Consider the following 14,637-nt stretch of genomic DNA (forward strand, 5'->3'; position numbering starts at 1 on the left):
CTAGGAAGTCAAAACCCCCTTACCAACGCCTCCAGGCTGGAGAACTGGTCCTGGCTGCCAGGTCCCGAATGATGGACGTGGTTATCGCTCAACATGTGACTTCCACAGCACATTCTGCTCAGCTGCACAGCAAAAACTGAATGCCAGTTTCACCATCCAAAATAATGTGTCATTTACTGTGTTTACAGTTAATCCTGTCAGGCGGGAATCACAGCGAGTGTGTTTCTAGAAACCATGCAGCGCTTGTAATTAATAATTCTTGTGGCTGTGGAGTGCTCGATTGCATAAGTGCAATATTACACTTTTCAGTTGTCTTGATATTTTTATGACCTGTTGAGTTATCCTGTTATATAATGCCATGTTTTTTGTTGTCAGGTCTCAGAAATTGCAAGTGGTGTCTTTTTGCTGTTAAGCTGTGTGTAATATTTAGGAGGATCTATTGATAGAAATGCAATATAATAAACATAACTATGTCTTCAGAGGTGTATAAAGACCATATCTAATGAAGCGTTATGTATTTATTACCTTAGAATGAGCTATTTCTATCTACATACAGTACACCGCGGGTTCCCTTGCATGGAATTTGCCAAGTTGTTTCTACAGTAGCCCTAAACGGACAAACTGCTCTAGAGCGTATTTCGTAAATACGTTATCTCTTTCGGCAAAGAAGTAAAAAAAGTGACAATATCTTTGTCCTGCGAGAGCCACCGTAGTGCTTTGAAAGGGAGGGGTGGAGTGAGCCGTTTGGTGCAATTCGCTAAAATCTCCACATTGCTCCTTTAAGTCTATTTGGCCAAGATGTTGTTGTACTGATTTTACTGTTGCTGTTTTTCTGTAAGACTCCCGTGTGACACTTATAACCTTTCCAATGAATTATTTGACTTTTATCTTTTGTTTTTAATGCAGAGCACTATAATGATGTAATCCTCTGTTTCTCTCCCCTGAACTTTTCTGCTCCACCCTCCATTTCTCTCTGCTGAGTCAGAAGTGGACAATGCTCACTTTTTCCTTATCACTTTCTTTCCATCTCTTAATTGGACTCGACCTCTGTAGGCAAACCCAGAGCCAGCGTTAAGCCTGCTTCTGTCCAGAATAAAAAAATCCATCCATCTTGATCAAAAAGCTGAAGCCGGCACTGCCAAATGTAATCACCCTGGTAATAGGTCTGAAGCCTCCAGTGGTAACGAAAGGTGCACGGCATTGCTTTGGAAGTACAAGTTAGCTGTAGGTGTGTCCTTTTGGTTTACCGACAGTGAGCTTTGCAAATGTAGGCAACTGTAAAAAACAGTTTGAGTCCATTAAAAGAAAAGCTACTCTACAATTTTAGCTTAAAATTAGGGCCGTCAAACGATTAATCGTGATTAATCGCATCCAGAATAAAAGTTTGCGTTTACATCATATATGCTGGTGTTCTGTGCATCTTAATTTTGTATTTATAAACACATACACATAAATGCATATATTTAAGAAAAATATAAAATATAACTATTAATAAACTTTTATTTACAATTTCTATTATTGGTAAATATAAATTAATACATTTAAAATTTATAGACTAGTACGTGTATGTTTTGTCTTTATAAATACAAAATTAATATGCACAGTACACAGATATATATTATGTAAACACAAACCTTTATTCTGGATGCGATTAATCGTTTGACAGCCCTACTTAAAATACAGGGTGCACAATTATATTAAATTTAATGCAAAAATACCTTCGCTTTTATGCTACAGATGTTAAAGACAGTAGACGATTGTTTTGAAAAGTAATTATCGAGAATCAAAGTCTAATTTATACAGCCAACTGTGACTGGTCTATTTAAACTTTTTCCTCATGTTCTTGTGCATTAATTTGCATTGGTTTTTATTTTTATGCTGTTTTTCTTTTCATGGATACCAATGTTCTAACTGTATTGTTTGTTGCCTGCTCCTATTGTTCCATTCTTATCATTATGTCATTGTAACAATATTTTATGATTATTAACTATAAGATGTATACAGTACATTACTGAATTGTTGTAAACCTGGAAAATTCCTTTAATTGGAGTGGGATGTCCATAGATCTGTTCTCCAAAGGTCCTCTGCTCCGGTTTCACTTACATTAATGTTATATTAACTCTTTTTCCTCAGGCAGAGAGAAAATGGAACCACACAGATGCTGTTACATGACATTTTGAGGTTGTGCTGAGATGTCCTGGTTTAAGTAGAGCTATAGATTTAGGAGGAAAGGCAGTCACGGAGGACATTTTAATCTGCTAATGGAAAATCACATTATATTTTTTCCTCTCCAATTTGCCTCTTCTGTAGTCCAGTATTAAGGATCCCGGGTTGCAGCACAGTCTCGGATGGAGCCACTATTCTTACGACTGTCCGGATGGTAAAAGCCACCATTCGAGTTGAAGATTACCTATGAATCTTTTTTTTTATCTTCACTTGTCGTTGTGTAACCTTTTTACACTGGAACCTATTATTCCATCAGGTCAGGTGGGTGTGTATTCACCAGAGGGAAATCCAGAGTTGCTCTAAATGTTGTTACAGATGTCAGATGACTTTATATGGGTTGACCGTGGAAGACATTTGTGTAATCCAGCCATTCACAATTCTCCAGGTAAATAAAGCACTGCCTGCCTCACCCTCCGTCATATTTTTTTTTACAAACTTTTCACTACCACAATTTTGTTGTTTGGCTTTATATTTTTTATAATAAAGTTTAAAAAAGAAACACTGCATATTATATCTGAAATGTTCGGTCTTCAATATCAACTACCTTTCTCTATCCATCTTTTGTCTCATATTGAACGTGATGATAGATGCTGCGACCACAAAACCTTTTCTGCCGGGGTAGTTCGAGCAATGGTATCTTTCTTGGAAGACAGGGAAAATAGATGAAAACGAAATAAAAAAGAAAAGATGAAGGAAGGAGAAATATAAAGAAGCCTAGCGAGAGCGTAAAGAAGCGTGCATGACCAAAGAACAATAAATCGTGTGGGCATGTGTGCCGTTCCTTTGCGTTCTCTGGCTGCAGTGGGAAATGAGTTCATTTAATACTGTGAAATTCCATTAGAGGAGAACATGACGGTTTTGTACAGAAAGTACGCCGTTCGCAGGCCCTCTTGGACGTTCATAATTCCCCCGTAAAACGAATTCTGATGAAAAGGCCTACCCATATTTATTCAGAGATTTAATCTCTGTAATCGCTAAAACTGGCTTTACTGTTGCTTTGGAAACGCACCATGAGTGAGTGACCTTATTGTGTGTGTTGTGGGCATGTGTGTGTTCACCTCCTGTTGAAGTGTAAAGTTCAAACTCATTTGGCAGTAAAACAAATAGAAGGGTAGTGAGCACTGTGAGCAGTTCAACACCTTTTTGACACTGTTAAATGGGATACTGTGTCAGTTTTGTTCTATTATTATCTATTTATTGCTTTGTTTTGGCCACTATGAGGGACTTTAATGGGCTAAAGTATCAGTTCCAAATCATACAATCAATGGCCTCAAGTATTTTCAAAGTTAATCCACCACATAAATATCTATGAATATTAAATATATAGTACGTGTAACATTGGATTAGATGACAATGCAATATCAGACCTAGTGCGATTTATTTGAAAGAGAACCGCTAGATTTTTCTTGGGCCCCTCCAAAAATATCTAGCTGACAATTAAAATAATTAAATATTTATTTGTATTATCTATTAAATAATGATCTGTCAATTTAATCACAGAAAAACGTAAAAATTATGCACTTTGATTATATATCTACCCAACCAGAATATGTAATTGTCCCCCCCAGCTACATATCTAGAAATTTACTACATACAGAAATGATGATAAAACTGGAGTAGTCTTTTAATTTTTTCTGCTGCTGTATACAAATATCTTATGCCAAGTTATATTGAGCATAAACTGTGAGTGGGGGTCCTTGAAGTAAAAAATGTTCAGATCCTCTACAGTATGAAAGAAATGTTCAAATATGTTTGAAACCGCTGTATCATATTCACATAATGCATAATAGTGATGGTCAAAACATACAAAACAAAATACGGCAAACGTCTGTTCATGACCATCAGATTGCAGGTGCTGGTCTTTTTTGGCCTGGCCCTTCTCATCCCTACATTGATCGTGTGGTGTAATTAAAGAAGAGCTTGCTTATGCAAAGCTTGTAAATGCAGCACACAATCATTAATTAGGCTCAGATGAAACGCATTGTCTGAGTGTTGCTCCTGAGATTTGTCCAGCGATAACAAAAGTGCAGTTAGTCTTGAGGCAAGTCAAAGCACTCTTAGTTAACTGCCACTCTGCCTCGCAAGGATCAATACTAATCTTACTGATTCAGGCTAATCCCAGACCGTTTCAATAAACAGACAGCGAAGAATTGTGCCCTGCTTCAAAAACATGCCAACGGTGTCTTACGTAAGAGTATTTGTGGTCTCTAGAGGGTAAAGCACTTTTCCACCGCTTTAGCAATTGCAAATATTGTTTGAATTAACCTTCGAATATACGCTGTTTTTATGAGAAGGCTTTGAGCGGTGAAAAATATATAGTTGTTTGTTTGTGTTGTGTTTTGTGTCCGTAAAACTGGGGATCTGAAGCTTCAAAAAAAGATGATAAAGAATCTGTGCTCAAGCAAAATCATTTATAGAGTTTTTACTTGAAAATCCAATATAGAGTAATTTTATTTTCAATAAATGGTTAGCTTATCAAATAAATTGATGTTACTGTATGTCCTTATGTATTTACCTTCTTGTTACTTCAAACCCTTACTTTGTTTTCTTCTAGACGGTTTCAGCGGCAACAGCAGACACAAGTCTTATTTGGCCCAAACTTAGCTTACGGTAAATAAAAAAATAAACAATAAAAAGTTAATAAAAAACACTATTCAATTTTAATATAAAATATTTTTTCATAATATAGCCAAACACAGACTGGAAGTTAATTTCGGGCCAGGCACGTGCGTCCAATGAAAACATATAGAACAGAAAACAAAAGACGCTGTTTATGTAAATGGAGTGATACAACATTTGGGGTTGTAGGGACATGAGATTAAAGTCGGCTTGAAATGAAAAATTATCATTGTAATTGTTTTACACAGTGGTGAAGTATTTATTATAAATTATTTATCTGTGCACATCAATATATTTGTTTTAATTCATTTGCTCTTGTAATCTTTAATCAAAAACGTTAACCTCCTTGCCCTCTCGAAACGATCTCTCTTCACTTCTGGTCACGAAGAAAATGGCATGAGGGTGGGGCTGTAATGACTGACAGATTGCAAACTGGCATTCCAGTTCTTTTTTTAACGATCGAATCAGTTGTCGGTGGATGAAATCAAGTCCCGCCCTACATTTTTTCTCATTTCAGAAGTCGTTTCACTCGGGTATACTTCACGACACGGAAAAAAAGACAATCGCTACTTTAGATTTAGATTCAACTTTATTGTCATTGCACAAGTACAAGGCAACAAAATGTGACCTCTGCATTTAACCCATCCAGAGAGTAGTGAACACACGCACAGCAAGTGGTGAACACACGTACACCCGGAGCAGTGGGCAGCTATCACTGGAGCGCCCGGGGAGCAAGTAGGGGGTAAGGTGCCTTGCTCAAGGGCCCTGGGAATCGAACCGGCAACCTTCTGGTCACGAGTCCGACTCTCTAACCATTAGGCCACAACTGCCCACACTTCCGTTTCATGCTGACTTTAAAGGGATAATTTACTACCAAATCAAAATTTCCCCATGTTTTACTCACCCTCAAGGCATCTTAACTGAATATGTTTTTCTTCTTGAAGAATAATGCAGTCGGAGTTATAATAACACGTATCATTTCACTTCCAAGCGGTAGAATGGGAGTGAATGGGTGTTGACTTTTTGAAGCTCCAAAAAGTGCATCCATTGACCAAAGAACTGCTCGACACGGCTCCGTGGTCTAAACAAAGGTCTTCTGAAGCGAATCGATGCGTTTGTTTAAGAGAAATATCCATATTGACGACGCTATTAACGTTGATGTCTAGCTTCCGTCATCTCTCGAATGCGTGTGAACAAGAGGCTTGTTTTTCCGGCACATGACGCAGGCGTGTCGTAAGTTCCGATGACGAATGCTGCATTTTTTCGTTTTGTTCCAATAGGATAGCGTCTACTCTGGCGGGAGCTTTCGTCACTGTCAAGCCTCTGGTTCACGTGCATTCAAGAGATGACGCAAGCTAGACATCAACGTTAATAGTGCTGTCAATATGGATATTTCTCTTAAAATACTGTTTATTTTCTCACTGTTGATCTGTTTTGCTCTGGGAATTCTGTCATGCTCAGCACATTTAGAAACTTTCTTCAGTGTGAGAGTGGCTCTGTTATTACTCACGCCAGCTTTGTCATTACAACTACTCCAAAGCACAGATACGTGTTAATCCGCTGGGAAGTCTGTAGTGTTTCGAGTCACGCCAATATCTCTCTGGGACGATTTGAGCTGAATGATGATTCACACCTTTCTGAAAGCTCTCACTTAACAGCTTCATTCCAGCACTATGAATTTGCCTTTTGAAGTAAATGCATTTAGTGTAGTGTATGTTTGTCTTGGGTGTCATGACACATTGAAATTCTCAGATGTTGTTAGTGGTGTTACTGAATGAGGAAATGAGGAATGAGGAAATTCTGCGCTCCTTTAGGTCTTTGTGAGAAGTCACAAAGGGATTTTTGAAGGAGAGAAAGATGAAAGAGTGAAACAAAAAACAAACAGACAGTTACTTAAAAAATATTTGTAGGAATAGAGTACCGCAGAGATGACATATTTTTTGTAGGCCAACCCAGAAGTTAGCACCGCACTGGTTCCCTCAACCGAAAGCCTATGGATTTTCCCCATAGACTTTTGGAAGAGCGCAAAAATAATCTGTGATTAACAAAGGTTTATGATACATTTGTCTATCAAGATAATCTTTTTTAAACATTTGCTATTTTTTAAGCATGAATACAATCGGCAGAAGTAAAAAGCTAACATGATGTCATAAACAGACTACACTATGGTCGCTCAACATCACCACCAACAAGCCTCCTTTTTCAAACTTTATTAAAAATGTGTTAATTACTCCTTGAATGAATCTCCATTTGTGAGATTTTGTGTGATGATATTTAATGTCCCCGCCAAAGGATGTATTCACTTTTAGCAAGTGCTGTTTTTGAGACACGATAAAACTTTAAAAAATCATGAGCGGGTTATAACTGGTGTGTTTTAGGGCATAGAATAAAACGTAAAAAATATTTAAAGGTTTTGTTAACCACAGACTTTATTTTAGGCATTTAACCAAAAATCCCATTCAAAAAACCCATTGACTTTAGGGCGATGGAACCGGAAGTGCTAACATGCTAACACGCAAAACTCGGATGTTGCATACATAGATGCAGAATCTCTGTTGTACTCAACAGAGAAAACACACAAATAGTCATAGAGAATACAAACACACTTTACAAAATACTTCTATGAATAAAGAACTTTAGTGTTTCTGAACTGTTTGTTTTTCTGGGAAAGTGTGGAGTGTTTATTATTCCATTAAAGCATTCCCAAAAGCGTTTTAAAAAAATTGTTTTTCTAAGCCATTTGAGTATATCTTGGCAAACTAAATGAAAGTGAGTGATGATGAAGTGTGGAAAATGATTCCTCATTGATCTCTGTCTCACTGGGCTTTATTGCTCCGTTGAGTCGAATGAGATGGAAAAGACAATGAGTTTTATTTACTTTGTAACCTAAAGTGTGTGACTACGTTTCTCTTTGACAATTGGACATTGATTAACTAATGGCTGTCATTTTTATCAGAAACCCATTAGAAACTAGATTCAATTCAGATTTATTCATCAGACCTGACAACTCTTCATTACCCCCCCCCCCCCATCAAGCTTCAGATTTTTATTGCGTACTGTATATTTGTGTTTATCTTGAATTAACATGATCCTATAACAAAATATTATATCGGACCAGCTGATATGTTCTAAAACAGTCCATTGAATATGTTTCTTTTTTAGAAGACCTGTCTTTATAGATATAAAACTGAATCTAGAACAATGAATGTGAAATCTTCTAGGATTCACTTGAACTTTCTAAGCTAGTTACCATTCGTGTGTGACGCTATCTTCACTTCAGCAGTGTGAATGATGCTTTTAATTTGTCATCTCAGTTGCTGTCGTTTTGAAAAATGATGTCTTTAGTATAGAATTTAAAATGATGAAAGCAGTTGTTGTGCAACACACCTCACTTATCATTTCTGGAACAGAGCAGCTGTCATCAGGTATTCTTGTTGCATAGCATTGTCATGTATTATTGATGTGGACATTCCGGCCCTTATACACACAGGCCAAGATACAGTGACACATTATACCTGTGCGCGAGTTGAAGAGTAGTCTATATAGTGCTGTTCTTCTGCTGCCATGAAGACCTACAGTAGATTCATTTCTCAATCAATATAGGACTTTACTTCATAATATAGTATGCCATTAAAACATGAGTTCCTAGAATGCTAATTTATAACAATGGACAAAGCAGAAAAGTCATAGAAGGCTTTCATTGTCTCACTCTTAACTTTATTTGATTAGACTTTCTTTCTTTCGTGCCTTTTGCTTTTGCGTTTTCTTTCTTTTGTGCTTTCACCATTTCTTTTGCTTTTTTACTTTCGTGCTTATGCTCTTTCTTTTACTATTTTTCTTTGGCTATATTTCTTTCGCTCTTTTTTTCTCTTACTTTTTTCTTTTGTTTATTTCAGTTTTTCTCTAATTTTTCACACTTTTTCATTCTTTTACTCGTTTGCACTTGCTTTCTTTTGCTCTTTCTCTTTTTGACTTTTTCTGTTTCATCCTCTTCTTTTTACTCACTTATTATTCATTTTGCTCTTTCTCTTCCTCTCTGTATCCTTATCTCTTTCTTTCTCTCGCTAATTCATGTTTTTCTTCTCTTCTCTCTTTCTTCACAGTTTTTTTCTTTCTTTCGCTCTCTTTCTTTCCTTCTTTCACTTCTAGTTTCTTTAGCTCTTTGTTTTTTCTTTCTTTCGATCTTTCGGTCCTTTTTTCCTTCTTTCACTCTTTCTTTCTTTCCTTCTTTCTTTCTTTCTTTCTTTCTTTCTTTCTTTCTTTCTTTCTTTCTTTCTTTCTTATACTCTTATTTCGCTCATTCTTTTGCTCTTTCTTTAGCTTTTCCTTTCCTTCTTTCACTTTTTGTTTTGCTCCTCCTTTCCTTTCCTTTTGCTCTTTCTTTCTTTTGCTCTTTCTTTCGCTCTTTCTTTCACGTCTTAATTTCTTTCTATTGCCCTTTCGCTCTTTTGCTCATAATATTTTTTCTCTCTCTTTCTTTTGCTCTGCTTTTTTGCTCTTTCTTTCTTTTGCTCTTTCGCTTTTTTCTACTTTCTTTCTCTTGCTCTTTCTCCCTTTTTTGGTTCTTTTGCAATTTCTTTCCTGGTCTCTCTCACTTTTTATTGACTGACTAAGGTCCTGGCTTTGTTGGTGAACTGGCAGGTGGATGTGTTTACACTATATGTGTATGTGTGTGTGACCTCTGTTACAGTTTATGATCAGTTTACGGAGGAGATAGGGGGTCTCTGGGGAGAGCTGGCCTGTAGCACTGCCTTTCTGACAGCGCCATACGCACATAGACCCGTGGCCTCAGTGAAACACATGCTAAGTCATCATCACTGTATGCATTAAACTAACAAATCAAGAGTAAACACGTGCTTATGAATAGACCTTGTATTGTGGATGGAAACTCAATAATTTTAAGCATATATTTTCATTTGTCATATAAAACCTTTGACTGTATGGAGTTGTGAACAGCACGGGTTTAAAGATTAAAAGAGTACATGGACCCTCACACACACCACCCTACCACCTCGACTGTTCAAATAACATTTACAAGTGAACAATACCGCCCCATTGTTGGCACTGCAGCTGCTTAACTTGAGTCAATAGAAAGTGCTGTTTACTCAACGTCTGTATGTCATTTCCTACAGGGCCATTAATGAGCTTTTACTGTTTCTCTTTGCTAAAAATATCATAAACTTTGAACTCATTTTCATTCATTAAATTGCTTTTTCATTTTGTTTTAATTTCAGACTAAATCCTGATTCTTGTCTTGGAGGATATGCCTTTTCTTGGTCTAAAGCCAAGGATTTTATTTGAAAATCACGTCAGGCGATTCCTTTTGTTTAAAAAACATTTCTGTTTCGCAAAGATTTTCTGTTTCCTATGAGCAATTAGGAACTCTCACTGTTGTTATGAATGCATTCTCTGCATGTATTTTCATTTCATGGAGTATTTCAGTGCTAAATGCTCGTGTGATTATAACATGATAGTGCTGTTAGCTGCTGGCGGGGTCGAGGCGCGCACCACTCTTAAGTCAAAATCGTGACGCAGTGGATGTGAAAAACGGCCCGACCTGCTTTTGTGTGGGCAGCTCTTTCTCTGTTGATCCACTCAGCGTCATTTATTTTGTACTGGAGGTCGTGAGTATGGGATGTGCTTTTAAAGCTCTTTGAATAGAATTAGGTTTGCCGGGCCAAATGTCAGAGTAACATTATTTTCGGTGGCATATTGCAAGCTGCTCTCAAAATTCATGGGATAAAATATTTACGAGAGGGAATCGCGTTATGAAAGACATTCATGTCATTGATAATGCTTTCCCATATACCGTAATACAACAGAATAGCAAGCAAATGCCTGTGCCCTCACAAAACAGATTAAATCAATGTCAATTACGAAAGATGGCCCTCAATTATAAAAATGACGATGTGGGATCGACTTACAATTAAATGGATTGTGAAATAGTTTAGGACAGACTATTGAAAGACATTTAAGTCACCTCACTCCACTATCCAAAATTTTTCAATAAGAGGCACACATCTGAAATGGCACACAGTAAAATCGCCAGTGTTAAAAAAGGTCAAATTAACTCTCACGGTGTATATATAATCCACACTTCGAGATTTTACTGTGCAGTGTTATTACGGGCAATGATGTATTTTCTGTACCACACTTTTGCTGGCCTGACTCTGCTCTTCTATTTAAAGCTAGCCTGACGTAGATAAATTCTTCTTGGCTCGAAAATAAATGGTCATGTTAATGAACGAGCCAATGAAGACTTTAAAAGATGGCAGTGTAATCACAGTATTTAAAAGTGGATGTGGGAGGCAAACACACTCAGAAGTCGAGATGAAAGACGCACAATGGCACCAAATGGAGAGGTGTACACTATGTTCCTCTAATTTTGAAATTTTCTCATCTATTACCTCATTCTGTTTCTCAGAAATGGTTCTGACCGAAGGTCAAAGCAAGACGTCCAAGCTTGAGATGAGATGGAGAAGTTTTCTCTTGCAGTCGTTCAGGAGGAAGTCGATGAAGTCAGATAACGGATTCGGAGAGACGAGATTGTAACCAGAGTGAGATAATCTCTATAGAATCAGCTCTGGGAAATTTAATAGAAGTTGGAGCGGTCCGGGGACAGGACATGTCTAGTGTAATGCACTCATGATGTCAGGGCGAGTAATGAGCCACCCAGACATAAAGGAAATGAAGCTTTGATAATGTCTGCATTCCCAGAAAATGGGTGATGCACACTCTTCTTTTGAAAGAAAAGGGCATGGAAAGAGCGAGGGAGAGAGAGAAAGGGTTTCTGCAAACCACATGTTGGAATCTTTATGAGAGGAGGACTGACTCAGGGTAAGATAGGAGCGAAATGTTTGTGGAGGATGAATGTTTCCTGTGGTGATGAGTAACAGCTGGGTTTGTGAGTGTGGAATGGAAGTGTGTCCTCAAAATCTCTCAATTCAACACCTCATGCCCCCCCCCACCTTCACCTCACCAGCTAACAAATGAAGAACCCAAACGGATTAAAGCAAATGTACTTTGATGTCAGAAAGCAAAGAATGTTTTTTTCATGTTTTGTGATGTGAATGTCTATACTTTAATATATTGTTTTATTACTTTTATATAATTCTATAGCATCCTATAGTTATCATATATAAAAACGTTTCTGTGAGGGTTAGGTTTAGGGGTAGAGGATTGAACATACCAGTAGGTCAGAATAACAACAATAGAAGTTTATGGAAAGTCCCCACAAAGATCCCAAAACAAACATTTGTGTGTGAGTCTGTCTGTATAGGTGGTGAAACAGAACAAAAGACACAAAGAATTATTGACAGTTTGTAAGAATTATTTATGTATTTTAGCTTGAGGATGTATTGATGGATGTTTTTCTTACAGGTCCAAAGAATCAAGCAGAGTTCAGTCAATCAGACATGCTGTATAATTAGACGCATGTATCCTGCACATGTACTGTTTCACCAAAGCTTCAATATGAAGAGTTTGAGCAGATGCTCACAGAAGGTTGATCACAGTGAGAGAAAGCGAGAAAGAGATGTGTGATATGGAGATCTTGCATGATGAATGTGGAAATCTCAGAGGAAATGTCAGTGGATGCTCCAGTGACTCGGTATGTTATCGCTCTTTCTTTTCGCTCTGTTTTTCTATCTCTCTCTTTGTTTCGATCTGTCAAATTGTCTTCTCCCACCCCATTTCTCCTTTTTCTTCATGCCATTTTGCTTTTTCTGTCTTACACACACACAACAGGCCCAACAGACAACATATTGAACGCACAATGTTATACACAGAATCACAGAAAGGCCAATGCACACTGCACGCATACACGGCTACACACTCTTTCAGACCTTCCTCTTGAAATAAATATTACACAACAGTGATGTTTTCACCTCTTCCCACTTTTTTTTCACACTAAGGCCAGCTGTTATGCATTTGCTAAACTTATCCTTTTTTAACATCATGCTTTTACTACAAAGCTTGCGTTGCTAGTCCTAGATTTCCTTTGGACACTTGACTTAAGTGTGTGTGTGTGTGTGTGAGTGTGTGTGCCTGAGTGAGTGAGTGAGCGAGCGAGAGAGAAAGAGAGAATTTTGTCTCAGCTCAAATAAAAACTAGCAGACAGCATTATAGACAAAATTGCAATTAAACAGCAGCAGGAAAAGACCAAGTTAAAAGGAAACCCTGGAGGTGACGACTCCATCAGAGCAAAAATAAACAGAATATGAGAACAGAGCTGTCAGTCTTTCACTGCATGCTCTCTTTTCAGCTTGTGTCATCAGTTGCAACACAGGAAGAGTGAGAGTGTGTCAGTCAATATGTTGTTTACTTAGTCAATCTAAGTAAATCTGCTCTGAACTCATACCTGCAGGCGCTGCATTGATCCACTTGACCCAGGCAGCTTCCAGGTTTAATTGAAAAAGAACGGCTGAGACCTTTATGAATTAACTGAAGAAATCAATATCTCTAGAATGCCATCCTGTAAACTCTTTCTGTACATGATGGTGGTACGGTACGAAATCAGCCATTGGGCAGGGTGCTTGTAGCTCTTGTGAAGGTAAATAGGTTTCTTTTGCGATGTACAGGTGTACTGTATTGTTTTACAGTATGTACTGTATGCATTGTTAGTAATTGCAAATTCAGACATCTGTTCCTTTTTTGTTTGATGTCAGGGAATCCTATAATGTGTGCATTATCAGCTGAAATCTGACAGCCATATTGAATGACAACAGGTGGCTGATATCACACAGTAATGTTTTAGTATAGATTCCCTTGAAGCAAGATTCTCATTATATATAATGCTTTACAAGTTATTTGAATGGCTCAAATTTAGACTGCATTTGTTGAAATGTTATCTTATAGGAGTTTTGAGCGCTTCTGGGTGTGTGTGCATAATGAATCATGTATATATTTCATCATGCATCTCCTTTTTTATTTGAAATCATGTCAAGTATTTTTGCATGTAGTGACAGCCTGTGGCAGATGTTCCAGAAGTGTCCAGAAGAAGACACAATCTCAACATGTTATAAAGATCTATTGAAGGAATCCCTTTATTGCAACATATTAACTTTGGCTTTGAGATCTAGCTCGGCGCCTTAAACACTTATCATCCAGCTTTAGATGCAACATGGAGTGGTTCGATCCATTCAGCACCGAGACGCTCAATATTCTGTAGGATCTATGATGGATCATTTGGGCTACAAATCAATGACATGGTCAACGCCTATCGATCGCAGTGTTAGTTTTTGAAGCGTGTAGATTTCACTCACGTCGCTTAAAAGTAGCAAACTATCGGGAAAATAGCTTTATACTCTTTCGGAGCTGTTTAGAAATGCACAACGCTTAACCCTCGGTCGATTACAATGTCTTGCGCAAGAGTTCATGGGTAAGTAAAAGTTCAGCACCAAGGACAGCTGCTGCGTAAAGCCAAATTAAAGAGCTATTTGTGCTTTTTGTTGTCTAACTACACGCTATTGCGTTCCATTCACACCGTGTTTATTTTGGTGATATGTCTTTAGAATCTATGTTGTCAACAATTTTAAGAAAATATGATGCGGTTCTATAAGGAACGCTTTAAATCGGCATGCATCAAGGCTTCGTTTGGAAACCTTGCGTAGTAAGTTTTTTGGTACACCAAATAGGTTTAGGATATATATTATCAAACAAGAACTCGTTTGTTTATGTTGAAGTTTTCCCTCTCAGATTTTACTACACCTTTAAATGGCGCGAGGCTCGAGGTAGGAGGAAGGCGGGGCGCGCGGCGCGCGTGTGAAATTCTCGTGATCGCTCATCAGACTC

The sequence above is a fragment of the Triplophysa rosa genome, linkage group LG10, assembly GCF_024868665.1.
Source record: "Triplophysa rosa linkage group LG10, Trosa_1v2, whole genome shotgun sequence".
NCBI lineage: Eukaryota > Metazoa > Chordata > Actinopteri > Cypriniformes > Nemacheilidae > Triplophysa > Triplophysa rosa.